Source organism: Electrophorus electricus, chromosome 8 (assembly GCF_041902795.1).
Source record: "Electrophorus electricus isolate QZ-2024a chromosome 8, ASM4190279v1, whole genome shotgun sequence".
NCBI lineage: Eukaryota > Metazoa > Chordata > Actinopteri > Gymnotiformes > Gymnotidae > Electrophorus > Electrophorus electricus.
Genome location: NC_137504.1, coordinates 7,905,969 through 7,926,387, shown reverse-complemented (window position 1 = coordinate 7,926,387; position 20,419 = coordinate 7,905,969). Strand labels below are relative to the sequence as shown.

The following is a 20,419-nucleotide window of genomic DNA, read 5'->3' as shown; positions in this document are numbered from 1 at the left end:
ATGCTCCAAATCTGGTTGTGATTAAGCAGCCCAGTAATCCTCTCTGGATGTTGTCCATTTGCTGCCTGTTTTCTGAACACTATTATGTGCACACTGAATACACCATCCCCCTTAGCCTGCCCGTTTTGCGCTGTCTGTATGCTGGGGTCAAATCTAGGCCTGCAAACGGTGGCTGCTAGGCACCTCTCATTGCTCTGAAATGTCACATTAGCCCAAGGCCCTGTGTGTTGGAGTGAAGCAAGGCGAGGTTTGGGCCCAGCCTAACTAGAGGAGCAGAGTGACCCCTAACACACTCCCGTTATTCTGCACACATTCTCCAGGGAAGAAGCCTCCTCAGCACCATCTTGTCCAAGTTGATTGCATTCCTGTAGTGAAGCAGAAATTTGTTTCTGTCATGCTGTTGTTATTGGTCCGACTTCAACTGGCTTCAACTGGGTGCACTGGGGTGTTATTGCAGAAACAAAGTAAAAAAAAAAAAAAAAAAAAAAAAACACAGAAAAAAAGTAATATGTAAAAGATGTTTTTAGTAATCCCCATAAGCTGGTCTCTGTCTGCAGAGAAGAGGATACGTTACTCTAATGTGAGTGGAGCAGTCATGAGGAACCAGGTTGTAGGAGAAGGGAGCTCTGTTATCATTCCCATTGGCAGTAATTAAAGTAAGTGTGTGTGTGTGTGTGTCTATGTAAGTATGTGCGTATGGAAAAAGTGTGTGTGTGTTTGTGTGTGTGTGTGTGTGTGTGTGTGTATGTGTGTGTGTGTGTGTGTGTGTGTGTGTGTGTGTGTGTGTGTGTGTGTGTGTGTGTGTGTGTGTGTGCGCGTGTGTGTGTACTGGCTTAGGCTCACAGTGATTTCTGCAGGACTGATTATGGGCTCAGAAGGATGGTGTGCTTGTGGTGTGATGATAGCAGACATTAAGATAAAGGCTTAAACCCTCAGACACTGTCCCCCTCCCTACTCACTCACACACACACACACACACACCCCGTCTGTCTGTCATTTCATTAATCATCTCCCTCTATCCTCATATGCATGTGTTCCTGTCTCACTCTCCCAGGCAGGTTGAGCCAGTAAGAGAGAATGTGAGTGACCCCTGGTTCGCTGGACTCTGTCCAGAGCTGTTGTGCTACTTGTATTTGTGACCACACTCTGTACTGGTGCTTGAAGCACGGCGTCCTCACCCAGTATTTGCCCTCAGTGCTGGGCTCACCCGGCCCATCAGCTAAGTGCCCCTGGCGTCTGTCATTACCAACTGCCCGTGCGGCAGGAAGCCAAGGCTGCTCACACAGCTGTCTGGGTACCATCCTCTCCCTCGCTGGCTACGCTGGATGGGATGTCATAGTTGATGAGAAGAATGAAACACACTTTGAGTCCCATGCTTTGAGTCGGTCCTCTCAGCAGACAGGATAGAGTCAACATGAGCAAGTGTATTGTTTTTACTGTGAACAATGAAGTTCTCACACTGTGACGTTTGCCAACTGGAATTATTTGGATATGAATTTGTATCAACTGGAAAGCACTGTAATTTGTAGGAAACTAGACAAAGACACTCAAAAACTGAATATTCACTGAATAACACCTATTAATTAGGAAATTCTGTTTCAGCCTCTACCTGTTGGGTTTTATTGCCTGATCTTTGTCTGACAGCAATTTTGTATTTTTACATTTTTACAAGAGAACATAGTTTTATATGGTTTTCACTATTTATTCAATACATTTTCTCTGCTCAATGATAAGAAAAATATTAACCTCTTTTTAGTGGGACATTATTTCTAAGGAAGAGATACACATATTGACACTGTACACGAGACCAGCATTTTACAAAAGCATAGGCACTTGACCAGACATGACTGACATATCCCATATTGATCGCTAATTTAGAGAGCTCTCATAAACAGATTTTCTCTGTGGCAGATGCCTGTGGGTGTCTGGCAGCTATATTCTCCCAGATCACGCTGAAAGCTTTCTAATTTGTATAGACATTTTAATTAGGCTTGCTTCAGAATATGAGGACCATGGCGTAGCTTCTACTGTTGTCCATAGCCTGCCTGTGCTCTCTACTCAGTGACATGAACACTCACAAAAAAAAAAACAACTTCATCACTTTAGGTTAAGGTGAAAGGCCACTCACAAAAGACTGTGACTGTAGAATCTCTTTTTCACAGGTAGACTTTTTTAAAACATAAACTCCAAGCTAGTGGAAACAAACTGCCAGTTTACTTTGAGCTGCCACTGTGTGGAAGAAAACAAATTTAGGTCATAGCAAGCACATCTGTTTAAAGGTTAACTAAACCCTACAGTGCCTTTCATATGAGTCATGATGGATTTGAAATCGACTCATTAAGCATTTAATGAGAAAACATTGTCCTTTCCCAAGCACATAGCCCTGTCACAGACTTGAGATGTTTACTTTGTTGTTGTTATTGTTGTTTACTTAAGCTTGGATCTCGTCAGAGCTCTTGTGCTCCAGCTGAGGAATGAGAGGCATCCCCTGGGCTGCTGTTGCCCTCCATATGCTGATTTCCTGTGATATCTATTATTTCATTCTGCCCTCTGTGAGAGTCCTCAGATTGCCACTGAATACAAATAGAGGAGGATCTTAGAATGCTGCGCATAGTTCACCAGGGCTGACGAGCTGCTAGGCGCTAATTTGGCATCCTCCATTAGGGAGGGCTGGGGGAATGCAGTAGAGAGTGCCAGCGAGACTGCTCCTCCTGCCCAGAGAACACTCCACTGTTGTGGTGGTCATCTATTTTTACAGCCGCATCTGATTGGCCGCTGGGGGCTTGCTTGCTGCCGATTGCGGCACATGGTATTCCAGGCCATCTGTCAGGCCGTTATTGAACAGTCTGAAAGCAGGACGCCCCCCTTTACTGAGATCCTTGCTAATGACTGTCCTCCCTGAGGACATGACAATTTCGGCTAGTCCCCACGGGCGCACGGCTTCACCCGGACTCTCCTGGCTCTGGCCGCACTATGACGTTCATGCCTCTAAAATGGAAGTCAAACACGTGACGTGTGTTGTTGGGTCCGTGAAGCATCGCATCAGTAACACACAAGCAGGGCACTGCCTTTGAGATTACCGCCCTGGTGTTTATAAAAAGGACTGCTGCCCTCAAATTTACCCCAAACAGCCACAATTACAACCCTAAGACTACATGGTGGGGCTGCGTTGTTTGTGGGTGGTGGGGAGCAAAAGAGGTCAAGAAAGATCTGTGTGAGTCAGGGATTTGACTAGAATCATTTGGGGTTTTATCCCCTTAACTATTTTTAGGGCGTGCTATGTTCCATACGCGAAGAGCTTGGTTTAGCGAAGCTAAATTAATAGTCATTTCCATTTTTTGTTTTGTTTCTTACCTTTGCCTGTTTGATTAAAATTCTGTTGGCATTTTTCAGCACACAGCCATTGATATCAGCAAAAATCTAATTAATTTTGATAAAGACGATTCATTACTTTATGTGATGGTTCTGAATCCATTTCAGTGTGTGTAACAGGATTCTAAAATCCAGTGCCTGAGTAAATGTGGGACTTGGTAGTTAATTGTTTTACACACGGAGCATTAATATCTCAGCTTTGGCTGTTGTGAGCATTTTAATTTTCCTGCTGTTGGAATAAACTGAAGAGAATAGAAGCTGTTACACCCACTGAGGCTATTCAGAGGCCTCAGTAAACCCCCCAAGGCTAGTCCGCAGCCTGCCCATTCTATCCCGGCTAGCTTTATTGGTCTGGGAGCCGTTCCTGTCCTGACAAACCAAACTGAATTGTGTCCGCTGCTCTAAATAGCTGCCGTTTGTGGTCGGGGCTGCTCCCAGCATGCTTGGGAAAGGACGTTTTTGTAGCAAGACCAGCTCGTCTAACATTTACATTGCACTAGTGAAACTCCAATGTTTCTTCATCATGGCTTTAGTTGGGCTTCATTGTTATTTGTCTTTTTTGGGGCTTGCTTTGTTTTTTGTATTTTTTCTTCCTTGGTGTAATATGTCTAATAATATTTCCATCACTCTGAGAAATATTCTGTCCATGAATATGAGTCATTCCAAACTAACTTTTCTCAGTAAGGCAAAATACATTTTCCATGTTAATATTAAAAATAGCTTCCATACATATTTATCTATTCTAATGAATTTTGTCTCCTGGAACTTAGTTACTAGATGCTTGCAGCATACAGAGTGCATTTTTATGTTATTTTTCTAGAAAGAGTTGAGTTTATACTTAATGTTTTTTTAAACTAGAAAGAGACTGGCTTATATATTGTAACCAGAGAGAGACTGGGTTATGGTTAATGTATTTTAACCAGAGAGAGACTGGCTTATAGTAATTTATTTTAACCAGAGAGAGACCAGTTGAGTGGATTATAGGCAGATCTCACTGCATAGCTGAGCTAGTGCAGATCAGTTTAATTGCATCAAGGCCTTTTTCAAACTAATAGAAAACAGCTGCCTGAAGGCCTGTTAGACAAAACACTGTCTGACATTAGCTGCTTGGTTACGTTATGCGAATAACCCAGAGTACCAGTAGCCAGTTCATTCACTGCAGTGATTCTCTATCACTGGCCACTTTTATGAGAGCCCCAGCAAAAGCAAGCAGAAACCAAATATGCTTAATTACAGGTCTTCTGGAGTCCTGCTTTATCTTATCACTGCTGAAATTTGCAGCCTGTGTAAGACCGCCTAAGTAATTATTCCAATAGCAACATCCAATGTCGTCAACATTTAGTGTGTCATGAGCAACTGTTGTTCTCTGCCAGTTAATGTAGACAGATGCACTGAATAAACGGCTGAATACCCGATAACCCCTTATGTTTCACTACAGCTGTAAGGAGCTCTTAGGTCAATACTGTGAACAACCAGCCAAAGGAGCCCACGCTGGACAAGGGAGGGAGTAGGACATGGAGATTAGGGCAGGTAACAGCCATGGCCCTCCACACATGTGGTGAGGTGCTGCAGCCATATGGGCCAGGCAGGGTAATGGGAGAGAGCAATGCATTAAGGGAGCCTCCGCACTGCCATTTTGTGTGCCGCTCAAAAGGGAGTAGGAGAGCCTGCTTCATCCATCACGCTACTCCCCTCTGCACCTAATCAGGCCCCCCCCACCCCCACGCCCGATCCAAGTCCTGCCGAAACTCGATTAGAGCACTGACAGAAGCTTTTACTGGCTTCCTGGCACTTACCCATAGTGCTTGCTGTCTGCCCCTGGAACACTATCCCTTCCCATAATGTTTATTTATGTGTTTATTGCTGCCATTTTGGTCCATTAGACCTATACACTAGTCCTAGCAAGATGCCTCTTTTAAACAGGTTTGCTATTTGCACCCCATGCAGAGAAGTGAGAAAAGGATGATAGGTTTTCGTATGTAAAGTGGGATGATGCAGTATGGGTTGTGTGGTTTCGATTCGGTTTTGTTACGCCACTCGAAGTCCCACTGAGTTTAGCAGAGTATATGTGGTTGGGCTTAGCTACATTTTGTGGTGGTCCTACCAGAACAATGAGAGGACTCTTTAAAAAGGATGTGAGAGGAGGGGTCTTGGGATTCTGGATGGATAAAAAGTAATAAAATGCTTTAAGGCAACAGAGTTTTTTTTCTGTTTTGTTTCTTCTGTTTATGTTCATGGGTAAGACATTAAAGGGAATCTTAAAAGTGCTTAGGATGTAAGTTCCAAAGATAGAGGAGAGACATGGCTTTAGCAGACAATAAGAAAGCCACACTGTGGTTACTGATTGTCAGGCTGAGTTTAACAACAAAGATGGCTCGTTCATTTAGAAATGAGAAGCTCTGAACTTGGATCTGTTTTGTGTCATATCACAAGAACAAACAGGGCTAGAGCAAAGGGAGCTGAAGTATGAAGACTGATGACGATTGGAGTGATTAACACCATCAACCAATCCACATTATTACAGTAATAAGTCAAGTGAGGAGATTCGGTGTGGAATAGGCTGTTTAGAATAGTGGGACTGCGAATAAGTTGCAAACCAAGTTCTTGTCGTGTTAAGAATGGTTAAGTGTAAATTCAGTGATATCAGACCACTAATGACATGTTGCATAGGGCAATATGCTTGCAAATTTAATGCTGGATTTGTATATTTGACTCTAGAAAAAAATCCTTTTTTTATGGAAATCCAGGTTATTTGGTAAATGAGTGGGGCTTTCAAGAGAAATCCCCAACTAGCAGCAAATCATTCTCACTTTAATTTTGCCCTTACAAGTCATCCCATTCTAATGGGTTCAATTAATCCTTTTGATCCTTGGAAGAAAATCTAGCAAAGGCTGTCAGCACTTAAAAAAACCTGCTTATTCAAGAGGAACATTCACACAAGCATCACATCCCTGTTGACTGTTATAAAGTGCCATTTAATCTCACAAGGAGCAAATGCCTTTTTAAATTCAGCAATATATTTACTGGCTATGCAGAAGATGTCGTGGCATGCATGGTGGGTTGTGTTCCTCATGCTGGGGCTGTGTTAAGCCTTAGATTATATACACAAAAAAGTCTGCTCATCAACCACTGAATGCCCTCCAGACATGCACCCTCATTTCAGAGTAGATATTAGCTTAAAAATTTGCTTGATGAAAAGCCCATTTCAACCAAACACTAACCAGTCTATAATAACAAACCATGTGAGAGCCGACTGGCATGGCTGACATTTTGCAAATGCAACTGCGTTTCTTCAGAAGTTCAACAATCTTACAGTGATTTCACACTGAAACACACTGACAAACGATGCTGGATCAGCGTAGAGCCAGGGAGGAATGGGATTTCATGTGTCATGCATACTTCTTCATGAGACTGGGGATCAGCCAGACTGGAAATCAAGCCTAGCACAAGAAAGAACTCACAAAAACAGTGTGAAATGGACGTTTCCACAATGAGCTGCATACAAGCATGTAATTAGACTATCAGCTTTCAACAGCAATAGAAATAAGCTATAAGGTGTAGAAGAGATCTCCTCTCAAACTTTGCACACTGAGAAAAAGAACAAGCCAAGGTTGTTGCCTCATCCAGGCCTTGTAGGATAAATAAGGCTACTGAAACACACAAGGCAGAAGTAATCAAAAACTTAGCCTAACTTGGCCAAAGTGACTGTAATGGTGCCTGTATTCCTCCATAGTATTCCTCCATAGCATTCTTCCATACTGAATAACCCCTGTCTTCTGAGCACATAAGGATAACACTCCTGCCCTACAGTTGGACTTATTTTAGTCCTTCCTCCTACTGTGGTCATCTGTTTGGTTTTTTGGGTTTTTTTTGTTGTGTGTGTGTGTGTGTCTGAGAGAGAGTGAGAGAGAGAGAGAGAGAGAGAGAAAGTCAGAGTGAGTGTTTGTGCATGTGTGATTTTTCCAGCTGTGGTTTCAGCCTTACCAGTCTGTCTCTGGTTCTTATGTGCTCCATTAAAGACATTTGAATTCTTTTTTCCATCACTGTAGAAGCTGTCGACTCTAGGAACAAAGCAGAGAAAGCTTAGCTAAAGGGCCTTGAAGTAGCCCAGGAGTACAGCCCTGGACCCCAAATGTGGGAATTTGATATGCACATCAGTGGCTTGAGTGGCTATCCAGGGCTTATTTTCTTTATAGTGCAAAGGAAAGACATGAAAAGGAAGGAGAAATATTTTAGTCCAGATAATTTTAAATTATGAGGTCCACTACATGTCACTTGTGCAGAGGGATATGATTAGGAAAGTCAAACATGCAAGGCTATATCCATGTGTAAGTTTACTATTGTGCATTTCCTCTGTCACATTTAATACAATGAATCAACATAACATTTGTAGTCACATACGCCATGTAACTAATTTCATACTGATGAGAAATTGCTGAAGCAAGATTATTTGTGGAAGTCACCTATCAGGGTAATCACGTTGGTGGGTTTTAGTTTGGGAGTAATTGAATAACATGACTCGTGGGCTTATTATTGATCCCAAACCATTTTAGCATCCTCTATTGTCTCTGGCCAGCCAATTTAATTATGGAGGAAGCATAATGGGCTCATATATAAGTATTACCCCCTTAATGCAATCCGTGGTATACATTACCGTTACAACATCTGTGTGTTCTGGAAATGTGGATGGTGCTTCCATGTTTCAGCAGCCATTCCACACTGCCAGAGAGCAAAAGTGACCAAGTCAATTACGAGCAATGCCAACAGTTTCTGCAGCAATCTTCCCTGGCTAAGTGGTTGAAATGGTGGCACAATGCTGCCGTTTTCTCTCTGAGACTAACATAATGAATGGAGTTTCTTCTCAGCTCCAGAATTTTTCAAATATTTTTTTTTCTCACTTAGAACATGGTGTTCCACTGTAGATGGTGTTTTTCTTTCCCTCACTGTAGTACATGGTAATTAAGTGCCAGGCCATTCTGGCATTCTTCAGATTTGCAGTACCTGGATATGGATGCATGGGGCATAGTGATTAACCCAAGAATGCAATATTATTTATTTATATATTAAAACATTCAGAACACGAACTCAAATACTAATAATGGAATAAGTCTTTACATTAGTGTCTCTGTGCAGCATCTCAAAGCTGAATGTGCAAGAGTAGTATCTGTTTGTACCCCATCCTGCACCATTATCTTCTGGCTTTTTTCTTTTGTCCAGACAGCTGTGTGCTTCATTCTATTCTACACTCAGAGTGTCACACATTAGTAGGAAAAACAAGCTGGAGATCCCCAGCTGCCAAACGCACTGCTCCAACTAATGGGGAAAATATACCCAAGAGTAAGGGCATCAGAGAGGAAACCAACCTCAGCACCATTAAAAATGAGCAACCTTCGAGTGGTCCATCTGGCTTGAAGACATATACTTCATTTTAAGTTACAAATATAAAAATGGGCTAAAATTGGATAATACGCTTGGTAGAATTACATTTAAAAGCTATCTGCTGACACACAATCTCTTCAGATCAATCTGCAGGTCATGATGATATTAGATTATTAGAAAAAGTAGTGTCGAGCAGTCCTGGCCATGTATTCCTTAGAGAATACCACCGTTATTACCAAACCACCGTTCTGCCTTATAGAAACAAGGGTTAATTCACTGGGACAAGCTGAAGAAGTCGGTAGAAAATAATACTTCTTAGAGCTTTTTGAAGCGTGCACAGTGTGCCACCTTCTTTCTTTAGATTTCTCCCTCTAAAGAAATAAAAAGACCCATGTTAATTTATGAGCCCTGGCAGAGCCTTTAAACAAACCAATGAAGCTGTGGAGGGTTAATGGCGATGCTTGCTCCCTCTGCTGTTGGCCTTGCTCTCATCCTGCCAGTCTGAGAGGTTGAGAGCAAGTTCTCCCCATGCCCAGCAGGGCAGAATGGCTCAGCTCTCTCTGATCCTTCATTTGCAGTTTTATTCTATTCATTCATGGCCCACAAAGTGTTTGATGTCAAGCTGATCCTATGCATGTTTCATGGCTTCCTTGCTTTTCTCTTGATAGACTTTTGTAGTTGGATTTGTATTGAAACATAGGCCTTTATAGCGCAAGCAAAACTAAGGTAAGGCAAGCAGAGTGATGAGAATGATATTAGATGTGAGATCATCCCAGTTCATTATTATCATGGTAATACCTCCCATTGTCCTTAATAACTGTGACTTAATCATTTTAGGGTCTCCCTAGTAACATTCAGGAATCCAAAGCTGTTAGAGATGTGATCATCACATATGGTGGCTGTATACTTGTACAAGTTCCCAAACAGCTACTTCAGTTATTACACAAAAACATGCCTGGCATGATAGCTTTCCTTCAATAACCAATAACAATGCAGTACCTAATAAACCAAACTGTCAAAGGTCAAATGTGGGTGTGCCTGTCTGTATTAGAATACACCGCTCCTTTGTGCACTCGCTGTGTGTAAATTATGCTTTCATGCTCTTAGAATGACACTATGATTTTTTTTAGTTCTGTTGCTATTGAATTGGTAACCCTGCTGGCATGGTTCTGTGAAGGTGTCCAGGAGTCCTGGGGCATGCTTTATTCTGATGCTTATTAGACACCCATGTCACATCTTAAACAGCAGCCCAGAATATTCTGATAGGAATCCCACCAACCTTTTATTTCCTCCATTTGAGAACTTTTTGAATCATATCTTATTAATACCATTTTGGAGATTGAAGTTAGGGCACAGGAAGAAGTTTTGTAGTAAACACTCATCTTTTTCTCAAGTTAGCAGTTATATGTATATAAATATCCAAAGAAGATTCCAGGTGAGTAACTGCAGTGTACTGATACAGGTCCTCTGTCCAAAACGTCCTGTTTCTCTGTAAACTTTCTGTACTTCACAGCAATTTTCAATCAATCTCTTTCTCTCTCTCTCTCTCTCTCTCTCTCTCTCTCTCTCTATATATATATATATATATATATATATATATATATATATATAGAGAGAGAGAGAGAGAGAGAGAGAGAGAGACAGACAAAGAATGAGCCTGTTTGATTTTGGCTCTGCTGAAACCGTTATCAGAATGTTTTTTACATTGGCATTTTCTACATTTTATGTCTCTGGTTCATCCCAGCTGTGAACACTTACAGAGTCTCAGTGTCACCCGGCGTCACGCTCTTAGGGGTGGGTTTATATTGCAGGAAAAAATTGAACTGGAATAAATGTGTCAGGGCTGCAGTAGTGTAAAGACTTTTGCAGATGACATGGTGAAATAAAATATGCGTCTACCCCAGTGTCCTGGGAACTTCAAATGAGGCTTTTCTAATCATTTCCCCAGTGCTGGGGCTGTGTGGCGGATGGATTGGAGCTCTGCAGAAAAGCAGGCAGCCCTTCGGCCTTCGCCTGCTAAAATGAGGACACATGAATCGAGAACTTGATACTTCAGGTTGGAGGTTAGGGGGCAGAGATACAGTGGTTTATGTAGAGGCACTCTCAAAGCTGGTGTTTCCTGACCTCTGTCTAGACAGTGTTGGATTTCAGGAAGTTAGCCAGATATGATGGTGTCGTCTGAAATATGCAGCCTTTGCTCCTTTCATCTGATTGCATTTTTAGAATTTGCTTTCTACATCTTTAGATGTAGAGGGAGCCGCAAAGGACTTGAAAGGAGTCCGCAAAGGACTTCTGCGCCTGTTATTTGAATTTGCTTGTGTTATGTCCTTCTAGCAGGGACTAGTCTTTTGCATATAAATCTTGCTACATTTTAAGTGGGAGAACCATTCACACAATCACATACCATATGAAAGCCTCATGTCTTCGTTCTCCTTGGGAATGTGGTGACCAATATGCATAATGATTTTCAGATTGAACAGATTTTCTGAGTATACATGAGAAGCAGTAATAGGAAGAGAGTTTTTTTCCTCACCAGACAGCCTGCGCTACAGAGAACTGTGTGGTACGGTAAATTGGCAATGTTTCTGTCTGTGGCCAAGTTTTCTCCTTCTAAAAGACATTATTTTATGATAATAAATACAGGCTTTAGAGAGGGGAAGCACTTCCCAGGAGCATCAGCCGTGTCATGCTTAACCCTTAGCCCATCAATTTATCGTCCAAGTGTGTTAGAGCGAAAGAGTAAGAGTTTGTGTGTGTGTGTGTGTGTGTGTGTGTGTGTGTGTGTGTGTGTGTGTGTGTGTGTGTGTGTGTGTGTGTGTGCGCGCACACTTGTGTATCCCTATCTCTGGGCTCTCACTGCTTTCTTGTCTGCTTGGTAGAGAACAGTAGCACACGACTAAAGTGTTGAGAGAAACAAGGGTCACATGGGGGTCAACTTGCTCAGGCTGCCTGGGGACATGCATGCTCGCCAGTATTCATCTGCCGGCAGCGTGAAGGCAAAACGATGTTTCACCGCTGACGCAGGCTGCTTCTCTCTACTATTTTGGCTGGCTATTTATTTATCTAGTCCATTTTCATTCACGTTATCAGGGTATGAGAGAAGCAAGAGTTTGCATACCTCTGCTATTCCATATGTTTCTTGAATGGGTAATTTGTCAGCAGGAGCGTCTCAGATTTTAGAATGGCAAGCGCGGATCGCTGCCATTTTCTGCAAAAAGCTTTTGAAGCATGCCATGCTTAGATGTGGTATGTGCTCCGCTATGCTAGCTGAATGAAAAGCCTCATGAATTGTTAGTAGAAACTCTATGTAGCTTTATACCACATCGCTGAGCACACACAGTGACCACAGTGTTGCTCAATGTTCTGTTCCCTTTACCATCCACATAAAGCTTCTACTTCTAAATCAGGGAGACCGAAATCAGTCATGAGCTTCATCCATTTGCTGCAAGTCTGGCTTCACATTTGGCCATGGGATGGATATTATCGTTTGGTGGTGTTCTGCAGACATGCTTACATGGCCTGTTTGGTAATTAAAGCTGGGGATTCACTGCATTACACACAGGCCGTGTCTGCCTGCAGACGGCCAAATGCAAATTCACAATTCAGCACAGCATGTAATTAAGGGTCCTCTCGAGTGTGGACAGCGTTTCCAGCCCCTCGAGCGATCTACGGCAGTGTGAAGTGAGGTGAAGTTCCTCTCCAGCACACTGTCCTCCCTGGAGAAGCTTGTCTGGAACCTGGCTGCTTTGCCACCTGCCATTTCATGTGTGCTTTTATGGGATTCAGGAGCCCGTGAGGTTGCTACGCATGCGCCGCCCCAGGAAACGGGCCCTCACTCCCATCTGCTGGTGACCCACACGTGCCTGTTAATTGCCCGGGTGAAAGAATGAATGAACTGTCATTGGCATTTGTGCCTCAGGGCCCCACAGAAATTTTCAGGGGCATTGAAAGGATGGGTGCACAGAATTGGCCGTCAGGTGGAACGGTGCAAGGAAGAATAGTCGAAACAAATGATTTGTATGGATCACGCGACTCAGCCTTTGGCTGCAATCCAGCCGAGCTGAAGGGTGCACGTCACGCATATGTTCTCCACTGCCCTCCACTGACAGTACTAGGCCTTAGTCGGCTCAAACACGAACCCGTCCACTGTCACCTCTCGGTTTCAGTTTCAAATCCAAAAGATGCCGGTCTTGTCATTATGAGTGCGTCCTGGCATGACAGTGCAGTAAACAGCAAGCAAGCACCTAGCATAGATTGTTGGCAGTGATGGGGTCACGTTGGCCGTGGTGAGAGACTCCGGTTTATTGACCTGTAAAAGTCCAGGAGCCTGCGTGTATGGAGATGGATGGGTACATTTGACACGAGGTATGGCCTCAACACTTTGTAAGCGTGCTAAGATTAAGCAATACGCCAGTCCTGCGCAGCCCCTCTCTGCCCCGTCTTCGAGAATTTGAATGGAAAATGTCACAAGTAATTGGATATGCTGTGACCTTTTTATCTGTGAGGTGTGTTTCAGTTCCCTCTTTTGTTCAGGCGTCCTAATGGCTGACTGTGAGACTCCCACTCCCCTCACCTTGCTGTCAGCCCAACAAGAAGGCCAGTTCAAAAATTTTGACTCTTCCACTTACCCCTGACTCCAGAACACAGGCAATATCCCAGAGCTTTGCGTTCCCCCCCCCCACGGGAAACGGATTATCCCCCGCTGGTGTATAATTCGGAACGTTAGTTCAAGGAATAATGTGCTGTGTTTGACATGCATGCTGTGTTCCTTAAGAAAGTAACAGTTAAGTACACCGCGGTGGTGACATGTGGACTGGACTTGACGACAGATCCATCAGGAGTGGCGGGGCTTTTCTGGATGGCGGCGTCATGATGGAGGCCTTTGGGCTTAACCTCACAGGCGATTTGCCTGTGGCTTCAATCAGTGAGTGGTTGGCTAGTTTACATTAGAGTATTCTGACAGCTGCTGTAAGCATGCCTGGGCCTGCAGCCCCTACTAAGCTAAGGCACCAGGACTCAGTGAGACACTTAACTGTGCGTTTGCCTGCGTGTTTGTTTCCCTTTATTTCCTACTTTCATTTTCCTTCCATTTCCATTCGGTATGCCAATGATTCTATCCAGACGGCATCAAATAGCTCTTGATGATGGCTATCGATTGTGAGCATGAGCATGCGAGTGCGACTGTCTGTTAGGATTCAGCAAAAGTGGATTCAAATCAAAGGAGCATGACACACAGTCAGCGCCCCCCACCCCTATTTTGTATCGCATTTTCCAGAATTCCTGTGATTGATCCATGACACAGCAGGGAGCCAAGCAGGAGGGCTGGAGCATGCTAGCAGAGGTCACCTAGCAATGACACTTTGCCCATAAAAAGTGTCACGCGCGCCTGTTCTTTTCCCATGGTGTCTTCTTTAGCCCTGTGGACGCTGGAAAATGGCTCTGATGGATAATCCCTGCCTTTCTTTCTGCTGCATCAGCTCTGGCCAGCCAGATTGAGAGTCACGACACCCATGTGGTAGATCTGAGGCACCGGCTGAACTGTTGAACCCTGCTACTGCACACAGCATTCCTGAAGACCACTGCACACAGCTACCACACTGCATTCTTGAGGAGCATGGGGACACGTACCTCAAAATGGCTTTATCCGCCCCATTCCTTATCTTCTGCTTGTCACAATATTTGTATGTCCCCCCTTTTAACTTCAACCTAAACCAGTGTATACATATATCAGAACTCCCTGGCTTCAGTTTTATGGATGAGGTTAAATCAATATTTCCCTTTCAAATGGTAAACAGGATCTTTTCTGAGTCCGAGGAACCCCCTCGTTGCTTTAGTTTCTGAAGGGAATAAATCTGCAGGCAGGCTGCTTGGCCTTAAACAGCAAAGCAGAAGCTGTGATGTGATGTTAATCAGGCTGTGTAACCCTTGGCCAACCCTTAATCCAAGCTGACTTGCAGCAAAATATGGCCAAAGGAAACTTGTTTATTTTAAAAAGTATTTCACCACAAGAATTTAGATTCTTGCTCCAACCACCTGAAAATAGAAACATCCAAGTTACTAATGAGGTGGATCTGTAATTACTGGAATCTCAGATCTAGCTTGCTGAATTACAAATAATACTCCCCAATTTGTTAAACTCTTTTTGGCTTCCAGTCATGAAAGTAGGCCTTACCTAAATAGACCAGAAGCAGAGCACATTTTGGGGATTTACTTCTGTACTGGATACAGGCGTTCTCACACTTCTTCATACTCTACTGATGTACTACATTGTTTTAAATGGATTAACTCAAAGGGAAGCCTGCCTTCTGTGAAAACTTCAGTTGTTGGCATCCATATGTTGTTTGATACTGACCAGATCCAGCAGAAAAGGTAAAATTTGATACAGAGTAATACAAACTGTCTTCGATGACGCATGTATATAAAGTTCCCTATTGTCGGGCAGCCAAAACCAATCTAAACCTGTTCGGTAAGCAGATTTTGGTTCTTGCAGACAGTCATATCACACCCCATCCAGTGTATATAATGGAGAGCAATGGCTCCGATTTATTCTGAGCACACGAGAGCAGCAGTGCTATAAATCCACACATGCCAGCTTTAATAAAGCGTAGACCTGGAGACATGCTGAATAAAGGCAAGAGTGTTACTCGCAGAGCCTGTCATGCTATCAGAGAAGCTACACTGCACCTATGATGTACACATGAAAAGCAGTATGAATATGCTGGGGTTTTTTCTCTTGGCAGCAAGCTCTTCATTATAACATTAAAGGAGAGGAACTGAGGATGAAACAGCTGCGGATGAAACTCACCGTGCTGATAAATATGGTCGCCCACCTTCCTGTATCGTCTGAATCGCAGCACCTGATAAGGCTCAGTGACATACCAGTATTTCATCAAGCACCGTGCCACTGCACCCCATGATGCATTGCACATGGCAGCGAGCCCCATGGGTGAACACCGCATGCCCTGATAACATCCGATCTCTTCTAATACTGTGCGTGTCTCCGTTCACCACAAAAAGCTATCTACGTGTGCTGACTCAGGCAGGGGTCAAGATAGATCGGCAGGGACGAAAACCAGAAGATCTGGTGAAAGATGCCAGACAAGATCTGGTTTTCTCAAGTGTGTCCACACTTTCCATTTCCGCCAGCACTCTCCATGCACACACGAGGAGAGATGATGACTTTTACAAAAGGTTCTTATTTTAGGAATCTTATTTTAAGAGTCTGACCTTGAGGCCACTTGGTGACCTAAGAGTCAAGCAATAGGAAACACATTAGCGGCAGTCTCCTCTCCCTGTCCTCTATTAATCTTCCACTAGATAACAGATAACTCATACACATCTTTACTGGCTAACTACACTCTGAAGAACTGAATTTCTGTCCGAAAAACTACGTTATGCTGCTGTTAGTTATATGACTGCAAGCAATGATCGATACCGACATCTTACTTTGGCAGATTTTTTCTCATATACCAACAGAGGCGTAGAGACGGCTGACTTTAGTGTGCTGTTCTTAGCCATGTGTGTCATATTAGGGTGTAGCAGTGCAGAGCCATTGCAGGTGACTGCAAATACAAAAACAAAGCCCGTGGCAGGTATCGGCGAGAAACTGACTACGGCTTAGCCTACTCCGCTTTTGGCTCCATTAATTTCACACTTGGTTGCCTGTTGTAAGAACATGTGGCCTAATCCTTGAACTTCCACTCAGGGCATCGGTGGCCGCTACTTTTTGAAGGCATTATATGTCTCTGTCATACTGATGTAAGTGTGTGTGTGTGTGTGTGTGTGTGTGTGTGTGTGTGTGTGTGTGTGTGTGTGTGTGTGTATGTGTGTTGTGTGCATGTATTTTTTCTTAAAGTCTGGTTATTGTTATGTTATATATGTCCCTCAGAAAGCATGGGTTAACTTCCGAACTTTAACCCTGATACCTGAACAGAGACATGTCTCTATACAAAATATCCAGCCATTTAAATTCCAGACATTTTAGTCTGCCAGTCTGATGTTCCATTTTCTTGTTCATTGATTGTGTGCTGTAACTAAGGGTTTTTTTTTCTCCTCTCCCTGCTGCAACCCTCCCTGCTATCTGCCTGCCTCCACTCCGAATCTTAGGTAAGATCCCCCTGGCTCACGCTTTCACTATTCCACAACAACCACAGTGAAACGCATGGCACACAGTACACTGTACAGGGCGCGGTGCACTTCACAGGGATCGCAGCCCTGTAAGGGAGCTAAACTCACATCAGAATGGGTTTTCCAAGAATAAAAATCCTAAAACATCCCGGGGGAAATATGCAGGTGAAGATCAGGAAGGTGCTGAAGGTATTGAAATCTGTTTTGTTGACTCCTCTCTGCGTCTCGGGAAGCTGTCATTTAATGACAGAGGAGAGAGGAGAGGCAGGATTAGCCTCCCAGGCTCCCTTGGAGGTCGTCAGCCTTGAGATTGCCAGGTCGGTAGAGGTGTGTGGCATCCATCAAACCGCACCGAGATGCTGAAACTTCTGCAACAATCTTTAGCTTCACTCTCTCCACTCTGACATAAAACATTGCCTCAAAGTCTGTCAAAAAATTGCAGTGGATCGACGATTTTCTCTCCAAATTGTGTCTGCAGCCTTGTGCTGCACTTTCTCATGCCAAGACAGTACAGCCAAATACAGCAATCCTAATTCTACAGAGTTTGTAACGATAAGCTCTTACTTGAGTCCTGGAGAGTAGTTTACTGTGGGTAAAACTGAGTGTGTATGTGGATATGTGTGTGTGTGGGTATGAACCTATGTGTTTGTTTGTGTGTGTGTGTGTGTGTGTGTGTGTGTGTGTGTGTGTGTAGTAAAAACACAGACCTGCTAGGCACTGCTAGGCGCATCCTGTGGGATGATGCAGCACAAACCCAGCGGATCTTATTTATTTCTGCTGCGTTTACTCTTCAAGATTTATGACAGCATTACAGAAGCTGTTTATACAGAGCAGCATGTGGGTTGAAGAGATGACGCTGGAGTGAAAGGCCCAACATTTGCTCTCTGCTAGGGGCATAAGGGCAGGGGTCATCAGGAGGCTACTGACAGACCTATACAAGGGACTGTTAATCATTACTCTCTGCAAGGTTGCAACATGCAAATGATCTCTGTAACAAGTCACGTATGTGTTTGTCCTTGTGAGCTGTAAGTGTTCTGGCCAGTCCTGGCACTTCCAAATAAGTGCCATCTGCATATTTACTGTCATTGCATTCCCACAATCCAACAAGGACAAGTAGTTCTGGTTAAAACAATGCAGACCATTCTTTAAGCACCTCGCAAAAAGTGATGCGAGCAATGTGATTGTTTTCCTGCCACTGAAGTTGCTGTTCATGGTGAAGCTTATCGGGCACCGTGTGAAGGAAGGAGGGGATTCTTCAGCTGTGCGACCCACAAGTAACAAAAGCGATGGTGAGTGGGTCAGGCCCATGTGTCCTCAACAGGACGCCGGTGTGTTCTCTCAGAGAGCCTAGCCAAAGAGAGGCAGCAGGAGCACAGGGGGCTATGCCACAGTAACGGGATATGAACCTCTTACATACGAAGAGAGCCGCGAAGGTCACAGAGGTTGCGTTTAACGGGACAATGTGCAGTGGAGTCTTTCTTAGCATGCTTATGATTTATTTCTCCATCCTCCAGAGATCATTCTTCCCCTGACCTTCCAGAGGCACAGGGTGTGTTTAGTTTTTATCTTGGTACTGTTCTCAGAACTCTAGAGGGCATGGAGGTTTTTTGAATGCAAATCCAACCACCACCACACACACCCCACAAATAAACACGCACACACACACACACACACACACACACACACACACACACACACACACACACACACACACACACACACACACACACACACACACACACACAGAAAGAGTCCATAGAAGACAATGGGCCAGCTTAGCACAGCACATGGCCATGCTTTGTCCTTCAAGGAGAGGAGCCCGCTGTGCGTGAAGGGCTCTCAGCGCAGATGCAGGCTGCCCATTGTTGTTGGTGATATAGGGGCCACCGAAGAGAGAGAGAGAGCCAGGGGCCCGCAGTGGCTGGCGAGGGTAGGGGGAGGAGGAGGCGGGCTGATCCTTACCCTGCTGAGGCTCTAGAAAAGGCGTCACCTCATCCCAGCACTGACCCACGGCCACACACACACCCCTCCCGCTGCCCAGCCCTCCTCACACCCTTCCTTTATGACATCACAGCGCTCCTGGGGTGTTGGCATGGCAAAATCTACTGGATGTGCAATGGCAAAGAGCTAGAACAAAGACATCAGTAAAGCAGTAATGGCAAATGAAAGCTCGGCGCCATGCGCCTCTCCGATTCTGACGTGCGCCGCCAAGCCCTCCTTCAGGCTCGTGGATTGTCCTTCACCCGCCACAGCTACAGCTGCATTGAGCACAGACAGGATTTGTTTGCTGTAAATAACATGTGGAGCGGGCCCATGGCCAGAGCCTATTTTCCTCGTGCCACTTACGGCTAATGATGGTGTGGCGCCCCTCAAACACAAGTGATCCTCAGCTGCTGCTGGCGTCTCAACACAGCCCAATGGCACGCCCCGCTCGGATTGGGTGTGTGGATAGGAGAGCTTCACATGCCCGGGAATATATACTTTTCCTAAGCAGCCGCAAGTGGCCAATTGTCTGCGATGATCCGCACTACACGCTCGTATCTTGATCTGCACTTGTAGCAACCGATCCAGATGGTACAATTACATCACTTCCTGGGGGTAAATTTAAGTCACTTGTATATAAATTGATAACAGAAAAATGACACAAAAACCAGCAAGTTTCTTTCTCTCGTTTTTTTGTCTCTCTTGTTCCAATGTAGGGCATCTTGGGTTTTTTGTATAAGAATATTTTTTTGTTCATTTTAAGGTTAATAGGAAAAATTGACCTCTAATATGAAGCTGATTTCTCTTTTCATTGCATGTAGCTGTGCTAAAGGTTTGAAATCAGTCTAGACTTTTTTGAGGGTGCATGCTAATGTAGTTGGTAACGGATTGACAGTGGCAGTTCTAACATTGAAATGGAAAAACCTGTCCCATTAGAGAATGGATTTAATACTCAGTGGTGATGGCAGTATATAATGAATGTCAGGCCAGGGAGGAAAGTCTATTATATCAGATACACAGTGGGCCTTTTTATAGGAACAAACAAAGCCCATTTAATCATACTGCTCCGCATTTAAGCAATTTTTTGTTTCCTACTAACTGCTTCTATATACTGTAAGTTTTTGTCATGTAGAGCAAACTACGAATTTCAACAACCTTGGTTACTGCACTATTTTTAGCTTTTATTTTTCTTATTTTTCCCCTTTAAAACTCCCAATAGCTCTATATTTTCCTGGTTTTAAGGACTTTCTGTAAAGCATTTCTATGTCATATATATAATTCATTTGACTCCCTGGTACAGCATATCGCATACAGGGCTACTCCCAGCAGACTGCAGTATACTGTAGCTTCCTTTTCAGTGCCGCTGTCACATATAGAAAGACCTGTGCCATAGACAAAAAGCAGAACTTCCGAGCACGGCTGTCTGTCTCACCAGTCACCAGCCAGCTGTAATGGATAGCTCAGTAAACCCCGGCATGCGATCCAGCTAAGAATAATAGCTATTTAAGCATAGCGGGAAAAGATTCTGAAGCATATACTGGAGCCCAAGCCGGCCAGG

General features: G+C 44.0%; 1 protein-coding gene across 12 annotated transcripts in view; it reads left to right on the top strand.

The window, feature by feature from the left end:
- The window catches only part of ncam1a (neural cell adhesion molecule 1a), a 147,490-nt gene that overhangs the window by 25,826 nt on the left and 101,245 nt on the right, over positions 1 to 20,419 (top strand). The window lies entirely within an intron of this gene.